The sequence below is a fragment of the Triturus cristatus genome, chromosome 3_1, assembly GCF_964204655.1.
Source record: "Triturus cristatus chromosome 3_1, aTriCri1.1, whole genome shotgun sequence".
NCBI classification, from domain to species: Eukaryota; Metazoa; Chordata; class Amphibia; order Caudata; family Salamandridae; genus Triturus; species Triturus cristatus.
In genome coordinates, this window is record NC_140583.1 from 795,990,326 (window position 1) to 796,005,029 (window position 14,704).

The window sequence follows — 14,704 nt, forward strand, 5'->3', positions numbered from 1 at the left end:
GTTGAAGACAGTTGATCACTTTTTTAAGGACAACCAGGGGTCTGTTGACTCGGCCGTGTCGTTGTGGGAAGCATTTAAGACTGTGCTGAGGGGAGAGGCCCTCTCCCTGGTAGTGGCGGCCAAGCGGCGGAGAGATGGCGAGGTTATGCAGGTTGAGGAGGAGATCGCGGCTTTAGAGGTGGCCCTGGAGGAGGAGGTTACAGAGGCCTCACTGCATGAGCTGAGCCTGAAGCAAGCCGAATATAAGGATCTGGTGACTAATGCCGCCAAGACCCTCAGTAGGGAACAGCAGGGCCGCTTGTATGATGTTGGGGATAAGGCCGGTAAGCTCCTAGCTTGGCTGGACAAAAAAGAACGGGTTAATAGAGTGGTCCCGGAACTGACGAGAGAGGGGGGAGAGGTAGTTGTTGACCCTGAGGGGATAGTACAGTGTTTTTCGGATTATTTCAGTATGGTTTATGCCTCAGCATCGGATAGGCCGACCGAGGACTCGCTTGATCTCCTGCGAGATATTGCTCTGCCCTGCCTGTCTGATGTGGATAGGGACGACCTCGATGGAGACATAACGGTCGATGAGGTGGCGGGTGCCATCCGTGTGCTGAACTCGGGTAAGGCCTCAGGCCCTAATGGTTTGCCGATTGACTTGTATAAGCTGTTCCCGGATAGGGTTGCCCCTCACCTGCGCTCCATGTTTGTGGAGGCGCGGGAGGGAGGGTCCCTTCCGTTGGACCAGAGACTGGCGACGATTGTTGTAATACACAAAGAGGGTAAACCCCGAGATAAGTGTTCCTCCTATCGGCCAATATCACTCCTTAATGCTGAGCCGAAAATTCTGGCTAAAATTCTGGCAGGCCGCTTGGTCAGGGTGCTCGGAGACTTGATCCATCCGGATCAATCCGGCTTTATCCCGCACCGTAACACTGCGTTGAACCTTCGGCGCCTCCATGGAGTGATTGCCAGGGCGGGCACGATCCGAGAACCAGCTGTTGTGGCATCTCTCGATGCCACGATGGCTTTTGATACGGTGGAATGGGCATATCTGTGGGCAGTGCTTGCCAAGTTCGGTTTTGGCCCTGGTTTTTTGAGCTGGGTGAGGTTGCTGTATGAGGGTCCCCTTGCGAGTGTTGTGGTAAACGGGAGGGCGTCGACTCCGTTCCAGCTTGGGAGGGGAACTCGGCAGGGATGCCCCTTGTCGCCTTTGTTGTTTGCCCTTGCCCTCGAGCCGCTGGCGGCGTGGATACGCTGGCATCCGGATATACGTGGACTTAGGTGGTCGCCCGAGCACGAGGACCGTATATCGCTATATGCCGATGATATCCTGTTATATCTCGCCTCGCCCAAGAACTCGCTTATAGTGGTTTGCGACGTTCTGACGTCCTTTGGCAGGAACTCGGGTCTCGTCATCAATTGGAGCAAATCGTATTTGTATGTTCTGAGCGGCGAGGTTCCGCCTGTCCCGCGAACGTGTTCGATCCAGATTGCCCAGCATGTACCTGGGGATCTTTATCTCCACCGACTCCACCCTGCGGTATGAGAGAAACCTGCTCCCCCCACTGGCGCGCCTGCGGCGGGATGTTGCGGGCTGGCGGAAGCTGCCGCTCTCCCTCGTTGGGCGCGCCGCTTTGTTTAAAATGATGTCTCTCCCCCGGTTCCTCTATGCTTTGCAGAATACCCTTGATTGGGTACCGGCCAGTTACTTTCGGGAGGTTGAAAGCCTCCAACGATCGTTGTTGTGGGATGGTAGGCCGCGCATAGCGATTGCAAAGTTGACGCTTCCGTGGTACGACGGGGGTATTGCGCTTCCGGACATTCGACGCTATTATTGGGCCACCCAGTTGAGCGCGATTAATCATGGGTTTTATGGCCCGGCTCTAAGCCCCGGCTATGCCATGGACCGATGGCTGCTGCGCGGCGGTAATTATCATAGAGCGCTGTACTCTCGGGCGCTGGACTCGTCCCTCACGGGGCCCACCGGGGTGGCGGTGCGCGTGTGGAAGTTGGCGACTGACTCGTTGGGCTGGAAGGATAGGCTCACCCTAGCTACCCCGTTGTTTGAATCTGAAAAATTGGGGAGGCTCTGGCATACGAAAGGCTTTGATAAATGGGACTTGATTGGAATCTCCAGGGTTGGAGATTTGCTGATTAAGGGGAGGGTGAAGTCCTTTGTAGAGCTGCAGCAGGAGTACGAGTTGGGGAAATCCGAGTTCTTCCGCTATATTCAAGTGCGTCATGCCCTGCGATCAGTTCTAGTAGACGGAGAGAAGGTGCCTGAGTCCTCTCCATTGGAGGATCGGATCCTCGACGGCCATATGCCGGAGAGTACGATTTCTCTCATATATAAGAAATTGATAAACGTCCGGGCGGACCTGCTGTTGGGGCTGAGGGACCAGTGGACTAGGGACGGGCTCGAACTGGATGACGAGGATTGGCAGTCTGCGGTCTCCTCTCCTAAGGAGGTCGCGATCCCATCACGACTGAGGCTGGTGCAGCTCAAAATACTTCACAGAACCTATGTCACGGGGCCTAGGCTGGTTCGTATGGGATTCTCGGAGGAAGGTTTATGTAGGAGGGGATGCGGTATGGTGGGTACCTTTATGCATATCATTTGGGAATGTGGCGTTATCAGGGAATTCTGGAAGAGAGTCCATACGGTGATGGGGGAGGTGACGGGCATTGTTATGCAGCCGAGGCACGGTGCTGTCTCCTGAATGTTTGGGGGCCTACCGATCACGATGTGGGACAGACCCAGTGGGTGACCCTGGGTAATATGGTGGCTAAGCGAGACATCGCGCGCCTGTGGGGCTCAGCGGGTCCCCCCACATTGACTGCGTGGAAAGAAAACATGGACTGGAGTATGCTGAGGGAAAAGACAGTATATTGTGCTAGAGGGCGCCCCCGGAAGTGGCATGCCATTTGGGGGAGGTGGAACCAGTATAGGGGTGGCATATGTCTTGCCCCTGATTTGGACCCCCCCGATGAGCAGCTCTCTCCTTAACATTCTTTCCAGCATTTGTATATATATCTGATTGATAATTGATTTTTTGGGCCTCTGCTTTTCCCCCCTTTTTCCTCTTAACATAGAGTTGTGACTGTTGGACAACGGGGGTCTGCTCTCCCCTGAGGGGCAATCACCAGTGGTATTCAGTGTCATTCGCCTTGCTGGGGTTTTGTGTGAGTTTGTGTTTATTTAAAATAGAACCTTTTTTGCTTCTCCTCTATGTACTGTGGACGTTTTCTTGTTTGCTTTCTCAAAGCTGCCGAACCTCCGGGATGTCGGCTAAATAGCTGTGTCCATGTTTTCAAGAATAAAGGTTTTTCAAAAAAATAAAAATAAAAAATAATGCTGTAAAAGCCATGTGTCATGCAGAAAAATAAAAGTGGTCAAGAGACAAAAGGCATACTTGATATGGCAGCTAACATGGGGATTTTCAAGACTGTGAGCAAATGGTTTGTGGAATTCTCCCCTACAGGCATGAGAACTGATGATTAAAAAGGTAAGTTTGAGTGCCTTGAAGCTGATTTACTATGAAGACTTGGCAAATGCTTTGTGAGCAAAGTTCATATTAAAACCTCTTTTACCAGATAACCTCAAACTATTCTATCTGTCTATACAGCATCATTTGGGCAAGGCGAAGGAGACAGAGTCCACGTTGTCGGGGAAGAAGCTGGACACTGTGGTCTTGGTGTAGACACTACCGACACCACTGACACCGAGGGAGACAGTGCACACAGAGGGTGAGGGGACTGGTATGGAGGCCACGAGCGACTCAACATCATCTTCAGAAGGCTCCACAGATGACTATTCCCTAGTGGTGGTGGACCCTACTGTTACAGTTCTACCTGCCTCATTGTCTGCCATCCACGTTTTCATCTCCACCTTTCCTTTCTGATCCCTGCCTTTGGACGTAGCTGCTCCCCTAATAAGGGTGGCGTCACCTTTGCTGCAGGCACCTCCCCCGTACCCTTGTTTCCCAGGCTGCACTCAATGAGGAGGCCTTTGATCCATTGCAGACTATCACTCTAGGCCAGACCACAGTACTGAATTCCATCCAGGGGATTAGTGGACAACTGACCCAGAAGCTGGATTACCTGGAAGGCATTCAGAATGCCATTTCTGGCCTACTGCAGTCCTTCCAGGGTCTGGCCTCCTCATTGACTGCAGCCTCCCACCCACCCCAACCACATGCCCCAAGTCCCACACCTTCACCATCCCAAATATCTCTTCCCAGTGCTATTCAGAACACACACACACACCTTTCCACGCACCAACTGAGACACACAAAAGCAGCACATCCTCACATAAACACAAACACAGCTAGAAACACAGACACACACATATGCAAACACCACACCCCCACCACCTCAACCACAAGCAGACCCACAGACACCACACCCAACACACCACAAACACCCACACCCACCACTAACACACCTTTAGACACCACACCACACCCCATACAACACAAACACTCATCACCAACATACCCGCAGACACCACACCCAACATAACACAAACACTCACACCCATCATCAGCACACCCACAGACAGCACACCCAACACAACACACAAATGCACCGCACGTCCACAGGCATCACAAACACACACAACACCTATTGTACACAAACACCCACACTCACCCACACAACAGACACACATTAAAAACACACACACCAGAACATACACCACACCGGACCCTCAGGCACCCACACCATCAACACACACATGCACAATAGACCCAGCCAACCTCTCTACCTCCCAAACCCAAATCAGCCCCCCGAACAACCTACCCATTTGGAAGATGTTATGTTTGGTCTGGCCCTGATCTCTTCCTCATTCCGGATCACCCCTCCCAAATGTAAGTCCACCACACCCAAACGCCACACCCCAACCCACCCCTTCCACAGACCCACAACTCCCACACCCAAACCCACCCCTCCAAAATCCAAGGACCCCCCACCCAAGTAAGATCATTGAGGTGCCTGCTTTCTGTCCAATTAATGTTCCTTCCACAGGAGGTTTATTTTGGCAGTGTAAATAGGAGGTAAGTTATGGGCATGCAACCCAGACTTTGAACCTTCTGGCCTAGTGACTTTGATGTTCTTTTTTTTTTTACTTACTCTTACACAATATATGAGGGAGTTATCGCATACTGATAAAAACATTTTGATTTGAAAATACCTTTGTCCCAGCTTTATCTTTGGATTGTTACCAATTGTTTGCTGATTTTATTATTTCTACTAATGTATAGGCCATGCACTTACTCTCATTTTTGACAGTGACAAGCAGAGGTTGGATATTTTAGATATATATTTTTTGAGAGGCATACATTAGTATTGCACATTTGTGATGGACATTTTCATATTGGTGCAAGCATTCATCATGTTACTGGACACTTACATCAAATTCATATACATTTCTGTTATTGTGACTGGAGAATGCATGTGTGTTTATTTTAACATGATGGTCCCATTACATGCACATATGCATTGCACAGGGAACCTGACACTTTACAGTACAAAGACATCTAATATTTGTGTTAATTGCACAGACCAGGGGGACATGTTACCTTCATACATCTCTGACATGTTTGCAGTTAAGAATGTTAATGTTAATGTTAACTGCTACTTCCATAGCGCATAATCACCAGCAGGTCTCTTAGCGCTTCGAGAGAGAGGTCCGAAACCCACTGCAGTCCCTAGGAAACGCATTACAGATGGTTAGATTGTGTCCAAAGCCTCCCTGAACAGGATCGTTTTAAAGCGTTTCCTGAAAGGGAGTAGAGCGCATTCCTTGCAGAGGCATTCTGGCAGTTTATTCCAGAGTTGCGGGAGCAGGACAGAGAGGCCTCTGCCTCCCTTGGATACCGTATTATACCGGGGGACCGCCAGCAGGCGGCTCTCAGAGGACCGGAGTTTCCGGCCCGGCACATAGTTTCCAAGGCGCTCTTTAATGTAGGCCGGGGCCTGGCCGTAGATTGCTTTGTGGGCAATACAGAGGTCCTTGAATGTTGCCCTCTGCTTGAGGGGTTGCATGCGCCCGTCTGGAAAGCCTGAAGATCAGCCTGGCTGCATCATTCATGGTCACCTGCAATTTGTTGGTGAGTTTTTCCAGTAGGCTGATGTATAGGGGGTTTTCGTAGTCCAATTGGGACAAGATGGTGGCTGATACTATCATCTGTAGTGCTGCAGTCGAAAGGAGGGGGGCAAGTCTCCACATCTGTCCCAGCAAGCTTGTGCAGGTACCGGTCACGGTCGCGACTTGGTTGGACATAGAGAGATCGGCATCGATCTTGATGCCCAGACTTTTTACGGCCATGACTGGCATGGGGGTTGTGCCAAGCTCTTGGGGCCAGAACCGGTCACTCCAGGGGTTTGTCTGTAAGGGGATGACCAGGACCTCTGTTTTGTCAGGATTGACTTTTAGGGAGTTGGTTGTCATCCAGTTCATGGTGTATTTAAGAATGTTTTGAATCCGTGTGGAGGCCTGTTGGGAGTTGTTGATCTGGAGGATGAGCTGAGTGTCATCCGCATAGTTAAAGACATGGCAGTTCATGCGCGCTAGGGCAGCTATCAGTGGCTGGAGCTAAATGTTGAAAAGGAGCGGGGACAGTGCTGAGCCCTGGGGGATGCCACACGTGAGGGCACCCCTGTCAGACACCTGCTCAACAAGCTGGACCTTCTGAGGCCGCCCAGAAAGAAAGGATTCAAGCCACTGGTGGGCCAACTCACAGATGCCCAACTCGGTAATACGGGCTAGAAGCTGTGCGTGATTGACCATGTCGAATGCTGCCAATAGGTCTAACAGAACCAGGGCGCACGGTTCTCAATCTCAGCTAGGATGTCCGTGACCTTATGCAGAAAGAAGGTCTGGAAGGTGTTACAGTCTGCTGGTGAAGCTGTGGATCTCTGTACTGACGTCTGGTTAAGTTCCTATAGTATTCTAAAAGTCTCTGTCTGTGTGTTTGCTGCAACCGTGATTCTTGCGTCATAATACTCAGCCTTACTAGTCATGATGGCCTTTTTGTATGAGATAAGCAAGAGTTTGTGCGCTTCGAGTTTGGCTTGACTGTCTGATTTCCGCCACCGCCTCTCGGCTTGGCGGAGGGTTTGCTTCCTGCCCCTCAGTTCCTCATTGAACCAGGGGGCACCCTTTCCTTTATCTCTAACTTTCTCCCCCGTGCTGGTGCTACCTGATCAATGGCTTTCCTAAGCGTGTTGGTGAGGGCTGCACACTCGTGGTCCAGGTTACTTATAATGGGTGTTCTCTTCAGGGGGAGTCTGAGTAAGGTGCCCATCAGATTATCTGCCTCAATTCTGTTCCAGCTGTGCACTGTTTTTCAACCCAGTGGCAGCTGCAACAGTTGGCTATCCAGCGGGACCCAACACCTAATCAGTGAGTGGTCAGACCAGGTGCACCTGCTGATATCTCTAAGACTGGTTTGTGGCTGAGAAGTCCAGATGAGGTCAAGTATCTGGCCCTTAATGTGAGTTGGAGCATTCACCAGTTGGTGAAGCTCCAATGAGCTCATGGCTATCTCAAATTGGCTGACAAGCGACTCTCTGTGTGTTTTGTTCCAGTGGCAGTTGAAGTCACTCACCACTATGAGTCGTTGGTAGCATGAGCAGAGATAACTAACCAACTCAGAGAAAAGTTCGTTAAACCGGGGGGTTGGTCGAGGAGGGCAGTATGTCACTAGTAGTACGAGGCAAGAGGATTTGCTCGAGATTTTAACTCCTAGAGTGTCTGCGTTCTCGAAGTTCTCTGCCAGTATCTTGTCTACCAGTAGACATTTTTTTATAAAAGATTACCACTTCACCCCCTCTAGCATTGTCTTGTCTGTTATGCCATAAAGCATCAAACTCTGCAATCATATCTGGGACAAAGCTATCTCCTAGCCAGGTTTCTGTGACCGCCAGGCCATCGATATCTCCGTCCTGGAGGAGCAAGTAAATGTCGAGGCAATGTTTTGGTAGTGAACGTGTATTCAGCAGAGCCACCTCAAGACCTGGTGGTTGTCTGGGCAAAGTTTTTTTATGATGGGCTATATGTGGAGTCGCGGTTCTATTGTCTCTGTTGTTGCCTAGTAGATTTTCTGCTCTTAGGATCTCTACTGCGCTCTTACCAAGGGCGTAGTTCCCGGTTTCTAGGGCATGGAGTTCCTCCGCTGAATATGACAGAAATTGGCTGGGGGTCCTGGCCCCTGGTCCCCGTCAGGCGCAGACGGGGTTGCCTTAGGCGCCTTTGGTGCGCCAGCGGCGCGTGTCCACTCCAGCGTGGCACTAAATGTGTTCCCTTCTACCCGCCCTCCAATCAGCGCTGCGCTGCAACAACTGAACACCCCCTGAACACTAGACCGCGTTAGCAAAGCGGAAGTGCTGAAGACCAGGGAGGGAGCAATCGGCAGGGGAAGTGCTCGACTGTGACAGGTACAATTTCACATTCAAGCAGTTTCCAATTCACAGTGGAAATATAAGCATTGGGTTTAAAACCTGGGTTAAAAACTATAAGGAATTAAGTAAAAGCGTTGCGTTTTTAAAAACCAGGCTAAGACCTCATTAAAACAATTAGGGAAGGTTCAAACAGTAATTCCCAGTGCAATTTTAGTACAAACACACATTAATGCCCTGTGGGACCGCCTTGTGAGCTTTGGCGTGTCTCTCCCTCTAAGAAGTAAGATTGTTTGTACAGTATGTGTAGTACCACTTGCAGCATGTTGTAGTGCAATTGCTTCATTATCATGGATTTGAGTAGTTCCTAATGGATATACTGTTTATGTCTGTGATCTGGTAGCTTAGGGAAACACTTTTAAAAGACCTGTATGGACACATTTCTATTTGTGATTGTTGTGACTTTTTGTGTAGATGTCCATTGCCATTACGGCAATTAGTACCAGATTGGTAGGTGTTACTAATATTTTGAGGTGTGTTTTCCCACATATTTGTAAGTAAACAGACGTATAAATTGCACAGCATTGTAGTATTGCTTGCAAGTGTTTCTTAAAAATGCTTGAGTCCAGTGCTAATGTGCAGCTACAAGTCCGAGGATGACAGGTTAAACAGTGACTTACCTTCTGTGTCAGCGATGACAGGGTTGATTTTCCTCTTTGTCCAGGAACAGCAGCAATGGCAGGACTTCTAAGATCAGATGCATGGCCGCAGAAAATGGAAAAATTAGTGAAAAGGTAAGTTTTGTGCTTATATCCCTCCCAATCTGCCACCTCAGGAGTGGCGGCTTAGTTGCCACAGTTAGGTTAACGGGAATGCACATCATGATTGGCTCAGCGGTAAAAGGGGCAAGAGTCCCGTTGCCAGCCGCTGTTGCCTATGGCGCCATCGATGTGGGAGGTGATAGTGGTTTGTCGGCCGTCTTTTGTCTATGGGATCGTCAATATCTAAATATGGTGGGCAGACCGCCAAGTCGACGGACAGGAAATCTAACGGTAAATCGACGGCAGGACTGTTACATTCAAAATCTAAATCAGGCCCTTAGAGGACAGAAAGTTATCCCAAATGTTGGGATTACCACCTGTAACAGGGCATTAGAAGTGTGGAAACTACTTTGGCCTGTGATTTTAGAAGTCATACCAAAGAAGTGGTGATTAATGGCCAGACATTGCATCAAAAGATATTTTTAAACTGCAATACAAAAAACATGGTCTCTTGTATTTTCTGTCCTTGTAGCAAGGCAAACATTGGCCAAAGAATTTAACCAGTGAAGAACAGGATATTACTGCACAGGTCATGGGTTAGATGTGAAACACAGGGAGCTCCCTTTGTTCAGCAATATGAAACATTGGACCATACAGAAAGTGACATTAAATGGACAGTTTTGTTTGCGTTGTCTAAAGATGTGATAGGAGGGTCTGTTAAGCCATTGCTACTGAGAACTGATGCAAGATATATTGAGATAGCAATAGCAAGGGGTGGGGAGATGCCAGACACCTGGAGAGGGGCAGAAATAATCCTTATATTTAAAAAAGGAGAAGCTAACTGTCCGTCAAATTATAGGACCATTAGTCTAGTAGATAATCTCCAAAACATATTTGCCAGGCAGGTCTTAAATAGATGACAAGAGTGGATGGAAGTTCAGAGGATTTTAACTCCCTTTTAGGCAGGATTTTGTGCTAAAGTTTGTACTATAGATCAGGTTTTGAAATGTGCCCTCCTTTATTGGAAATATGTCCTGTTGGGCAACCAGAAACTTTATGTGCCAGTTGTCGATCTGCGAGCCGCATATGATCTAATTAACCCTGGGCATAGTGGGAATAGTGGGGCTACGCGGAGGGTCACAGAGGTACAAACAAACTCCGTGGCCCTTGTGGCCCTCCACATAGCCCCGCTACGCCACACGCCTCCACCCCCCTATGTTATTAGCAATGAATTATACAACTAAAAAGTTGTTTCCGCTAATTCTCGCAAAAACTGTGCATGCCATGAAGAGGAGGAGGACAGCCTGGGGACGCAGTTCAGGTAAGCGGTTTAAATTTACTTTTTAGTTGTATAATTCATTGTTAGTATAGGGAGGGTGGGGGGCTGGCTAACTAGGAGGTCTCCGCCCGGTGTTAGATCTAATACCCCAGGAGAGCCTATGGAGGGTACTGGCATGCATGGGAGTTCCAGGTGGGTTAATTGAGTTACTAACTAGGTTGTATGAAAAAACCTACGCCCAGGTTAGGTGAGGCAATAGAGATGAGTTGACAGAGCGCATCCCAATCGCAAGAGGGGTCCATCAAGGGTGTGCTTTGGCTCCCACATTGTTCACCCTACATATAAATGATGTGGTAGGGGAACTGACAAAGTATGTAAATGACTCCCCGACCCTTAACGGGGCTAAAACATCTATACTTTTGTTTGCAGATGACTCATTATTAATTTCTAAGTCCCCGATGGGAATACAGAATCTTTTAAATAAATTCTTGGAGTTCTGTGGCCGCAGAGATTTAGAATTAAATGCTGCAAAAACCAAATTCATTGTCTTTTGTAAGAAGGTTAGCAAGAGCTGTCCTGTTAAGACGGGAAATGACCTCTGGAAAGGGTTTTTAGCTTCGATTATTTGGAGGTGACCCTGTCAGACAAATTTAAGTGGGCCCTCCAAATAAAAAAATGAGCCCTCATGATATCACATAGATCAAAGGCCATCCTAAGCTTTCAGAAAAATACATATTCGTATTCTATCTCCCCGGCTTTGGAAGTCTAATAAGGAAAGTCCCAAAGCACTGCACTGTATGATGCTGAAGTTTGGGGTTACACTGACGCCTCGAGGTACGCAGTGATGGAGATCTCATATGTCGGAGAATTAATGTCGGTTCCCACAAGCACCCCCTTGGTCCGGCTCTATTTTGACACAGGGATGAAAAGAGTATCTGACCAGGTGCGCTAAAAACCATTACTGTTCTGGATTTGTCTTTAGATTACTCCTGAATTAGGTGAATACAGAGATTCTTTGAGCGAATTTGAATGAATTTGGATTGCGCCATGGTGATCCCTTGGTAAACGTTTGTACATGACTGGTACCAAAAAATTGGGTTTGATCAGAATGTGGGATTCACCTGAAGTACTTTGTAGGGCGGATAAGCAGATTTTAAAATCAACCTATTGGTCTCTGGTGTGGCAAGCAACAAGTAGGGGCTCTCTGGGCAACCTTACCAAGCAGTTCTTGGCATTTAAATCCATTCCAGCTTTTGAAAAATACATGGACATTATTACGCCATGAATGGCCAGGATCTTGTTTATCAGATTTAGAACAGGTTGTTTGCCCCTTCGATTATTCAACAAAAAATTGGAATAAAAGCTCCTCGCCTGATTCATGCCCAGTTTGTGGCATGAATTGTGAGACCCTTGATCATGTGAAGTTTGTATGTCCTGAATATTGTGATGGACATAGAAAATGGTTGTGCTGAATTTGTTTGTCCTTGGGGTGCTTCATTTTAGAGAGGCTAAAAGAATATTACTGAATGATCCATCTGGTGCGGTTGTTTTTTCTGTGAGCCAGTTCTTGTTTAACATCTGGATCAAGTGGGAGAAGTATTTGAAAGTATTGTAAACTCCACTATCCTCAGTGCATGTGTTGTCTTGCGTAAACAATTGTAAGTATTTATGCGTCGTTTGAGCATGATTTACAGTTTTTTCTTATCGGCTATTTCTCTCTAAAAACACTTTTTTGTACTTTGCTGTATGTATTATATGGGTTTTTTTTTTTTTTTGTTGCTCCTTTGAGGGTTTGAAGCTGAATAAAGTATCCTGATGACGTGAAAGGAAGGTCTGTTAAACCATTGCTACAGAGAACTGAAGCAAGATATATTGAGAAAATGCTCACATCAACAGAGGGACTCAACGAACATGATGAGTTGTGGAAATTGATTACACTGTAATGTGCAATGAGAAGATGAGGATTTGAGAACCCTGTATCTACATAAAGATTAATTGTATGGTAAGATGTATATAAAACATGCAGTATGTAAATATTTGCTTTGATATTTTTATTTCCGTATGTATATAACTAAATATATATAGAGGTGATATTTGATAACTTTTGTTCAACATGTTGTGAATATGGATATGTAACTCTTGACAAGGTTCATAATACAGACCATTCAACCAGATGTAATGTAAGATTTGGACAGGTGTGCTCGGAAGGGATGCTGTGAAAAAAAGGACCACCATTTACTGCAGATCATGCCACAGTGTAGGTTCAATAAATATGAGTGTGCCCAGACGTGCGTTCCATGCTCACTGTGCCACTGGATTAAAGCTAGCCTGGGCGATGATGGGTAATACGCCAAAACCAGTGCCAGGATGATTGTTTTTGGTCCAAGGAGGACCTGGCCTGGCAGTTTGGGCTGGACTGTTCCCATGGGGAGCTGGGTCAAGACTGATTGCATATGGTTGGGTCCAAACTGGGGTGTCATGGTGAGCAAAAGAACAATGGATTAAATCCAGATCTGTGACTGGGGGTGAATGTTTGTTTTGGTCACCGTTCCGTCCAACATCTTTTCTTTTTGCTTAATTCCAATTAAAAAAATCAGGACTACTAGTCCAGGATCTAAAAAGAAATACATACATGGACTGGAAGAGTTACTCACGCCTGTAATCTAGAAACCTGGGAGCACTGTGCACTTATTTAATCTTACTTCATTCTATCCTTTCCTTCTCTCGTTCTTTATTCTGCTACTTCACATTCTTCCCTCCAACTCTGCTTCTTTTCTCCTTTTCTCCTTATGGCATTTCTAGCTTACTTCTTCCACTCCGGCCTTCGCTCACATTTATAAACACATTTCTGTTTGCTCCCACCTGTCTTGTGCATAATAACTTGCAGTATCTCAGACAGTTACAGCTTATCCTTCAAGCTCTTTCTTTCTTGTCTGATACTTGGGGTCTTTGGTGACACACTGATTGATTCGGTTTGTCCTTAAACACTAATCTGATTTTAGCAAACTAAGGGCCAGATTTACAAAAGTGTGACTCAACGCAGTGCAGCAGCCAAAAATGATGTGCTGTGTTGCGTGACAGGGAGGGAGTAGGAAAATGTCATATCTACGGAGACTCTCCTCCCCTTTCCCTGGCGCCAACACAGAATTTTGCTGCCGGACGTCACACAGACACTTTTGCACCATGGTGCAAGGGTCTGTGCCTGTGTCTAGCGTAGGTTTGGTAATGGAAGGGTTTACTTCCAGTACAAAATACTAAAGCCAGACACTTTTAAAACGTTTCCTACTTTGAAGGTGTGCTGTACAGTGCAGCACGCTTGCAGAATTGGAAAAAAAAGGAGCAATGAAAAAATTTCTCCTTTTAACATCTGCTTTTAAATGGTGGTAATGTTTTACGCCAACCCTGTCGACTGTTGTTAGTAGATAGGGTTTTGTATCAAGTAAGGGTGGTTGCATGGGAATGCCCATGTAGCACCCAAGTAATGTCCCTTGATACTAAGTGATGCAAAGCAGTACTTTATGCTGGTTTGTGTTACTTTTAGGCAACTTTACAGTGTAAAACAAGTTTTTCTCTGAAGAGTAAATAACAAGAAAAAAACTGTGCTGTTTCAGTCACTTGTGTGACGCGCCACTTATGTGATACAAACACAGGTCAAAATGTTTGCAATTCCCATCCGAGGTCTTTCTGTTAAGTGGACAATGGTTTGGGTGATGGCGATGTCAGTATTAAGGTGGTGCTGCATCATGCGTTCACGTAGTAGCATCATTACATGAGTACTGCTGTTGACAAGGTCCAGTAAAATGACTCTCTGAGCTACTGACTGTTGAGAATAACACCTATTTTTACAATACTTTTAGCACACTTCAACCATTTCTAGATGTTATAAAAACACAAGTATTATCCAATTTAATAGCATTCACTTTACCGACAGTTTAAGACTGGGGGCCTGACTCACAAAGGTAAACTTAGACCAAAAGTCTACGTTTAGACCTAAAGTCTAACTTTACTAATAGTAAAGTTAGACTTTTGTTCTAAGTTTAGACCAAAAGTCTAACTTAGACCAAAAGTCTAACCTTGCTACTACTAAAGTTAGACCTTTGGTCTAAACTGTCTTACTTTAGTAGTAGTAAAGTTAGACTTTAGGTCTAAAGTTTACCTTTGTGAATCAAGCCCTAGAAGCCTGAGTTGACTTTGCTGGGATTCAAAGTTGAGATTAAAAGTTTGCAACACGTGAGCAGTGACCACTTATCTCACAGAGCCTTCTTGCTGACTTAGT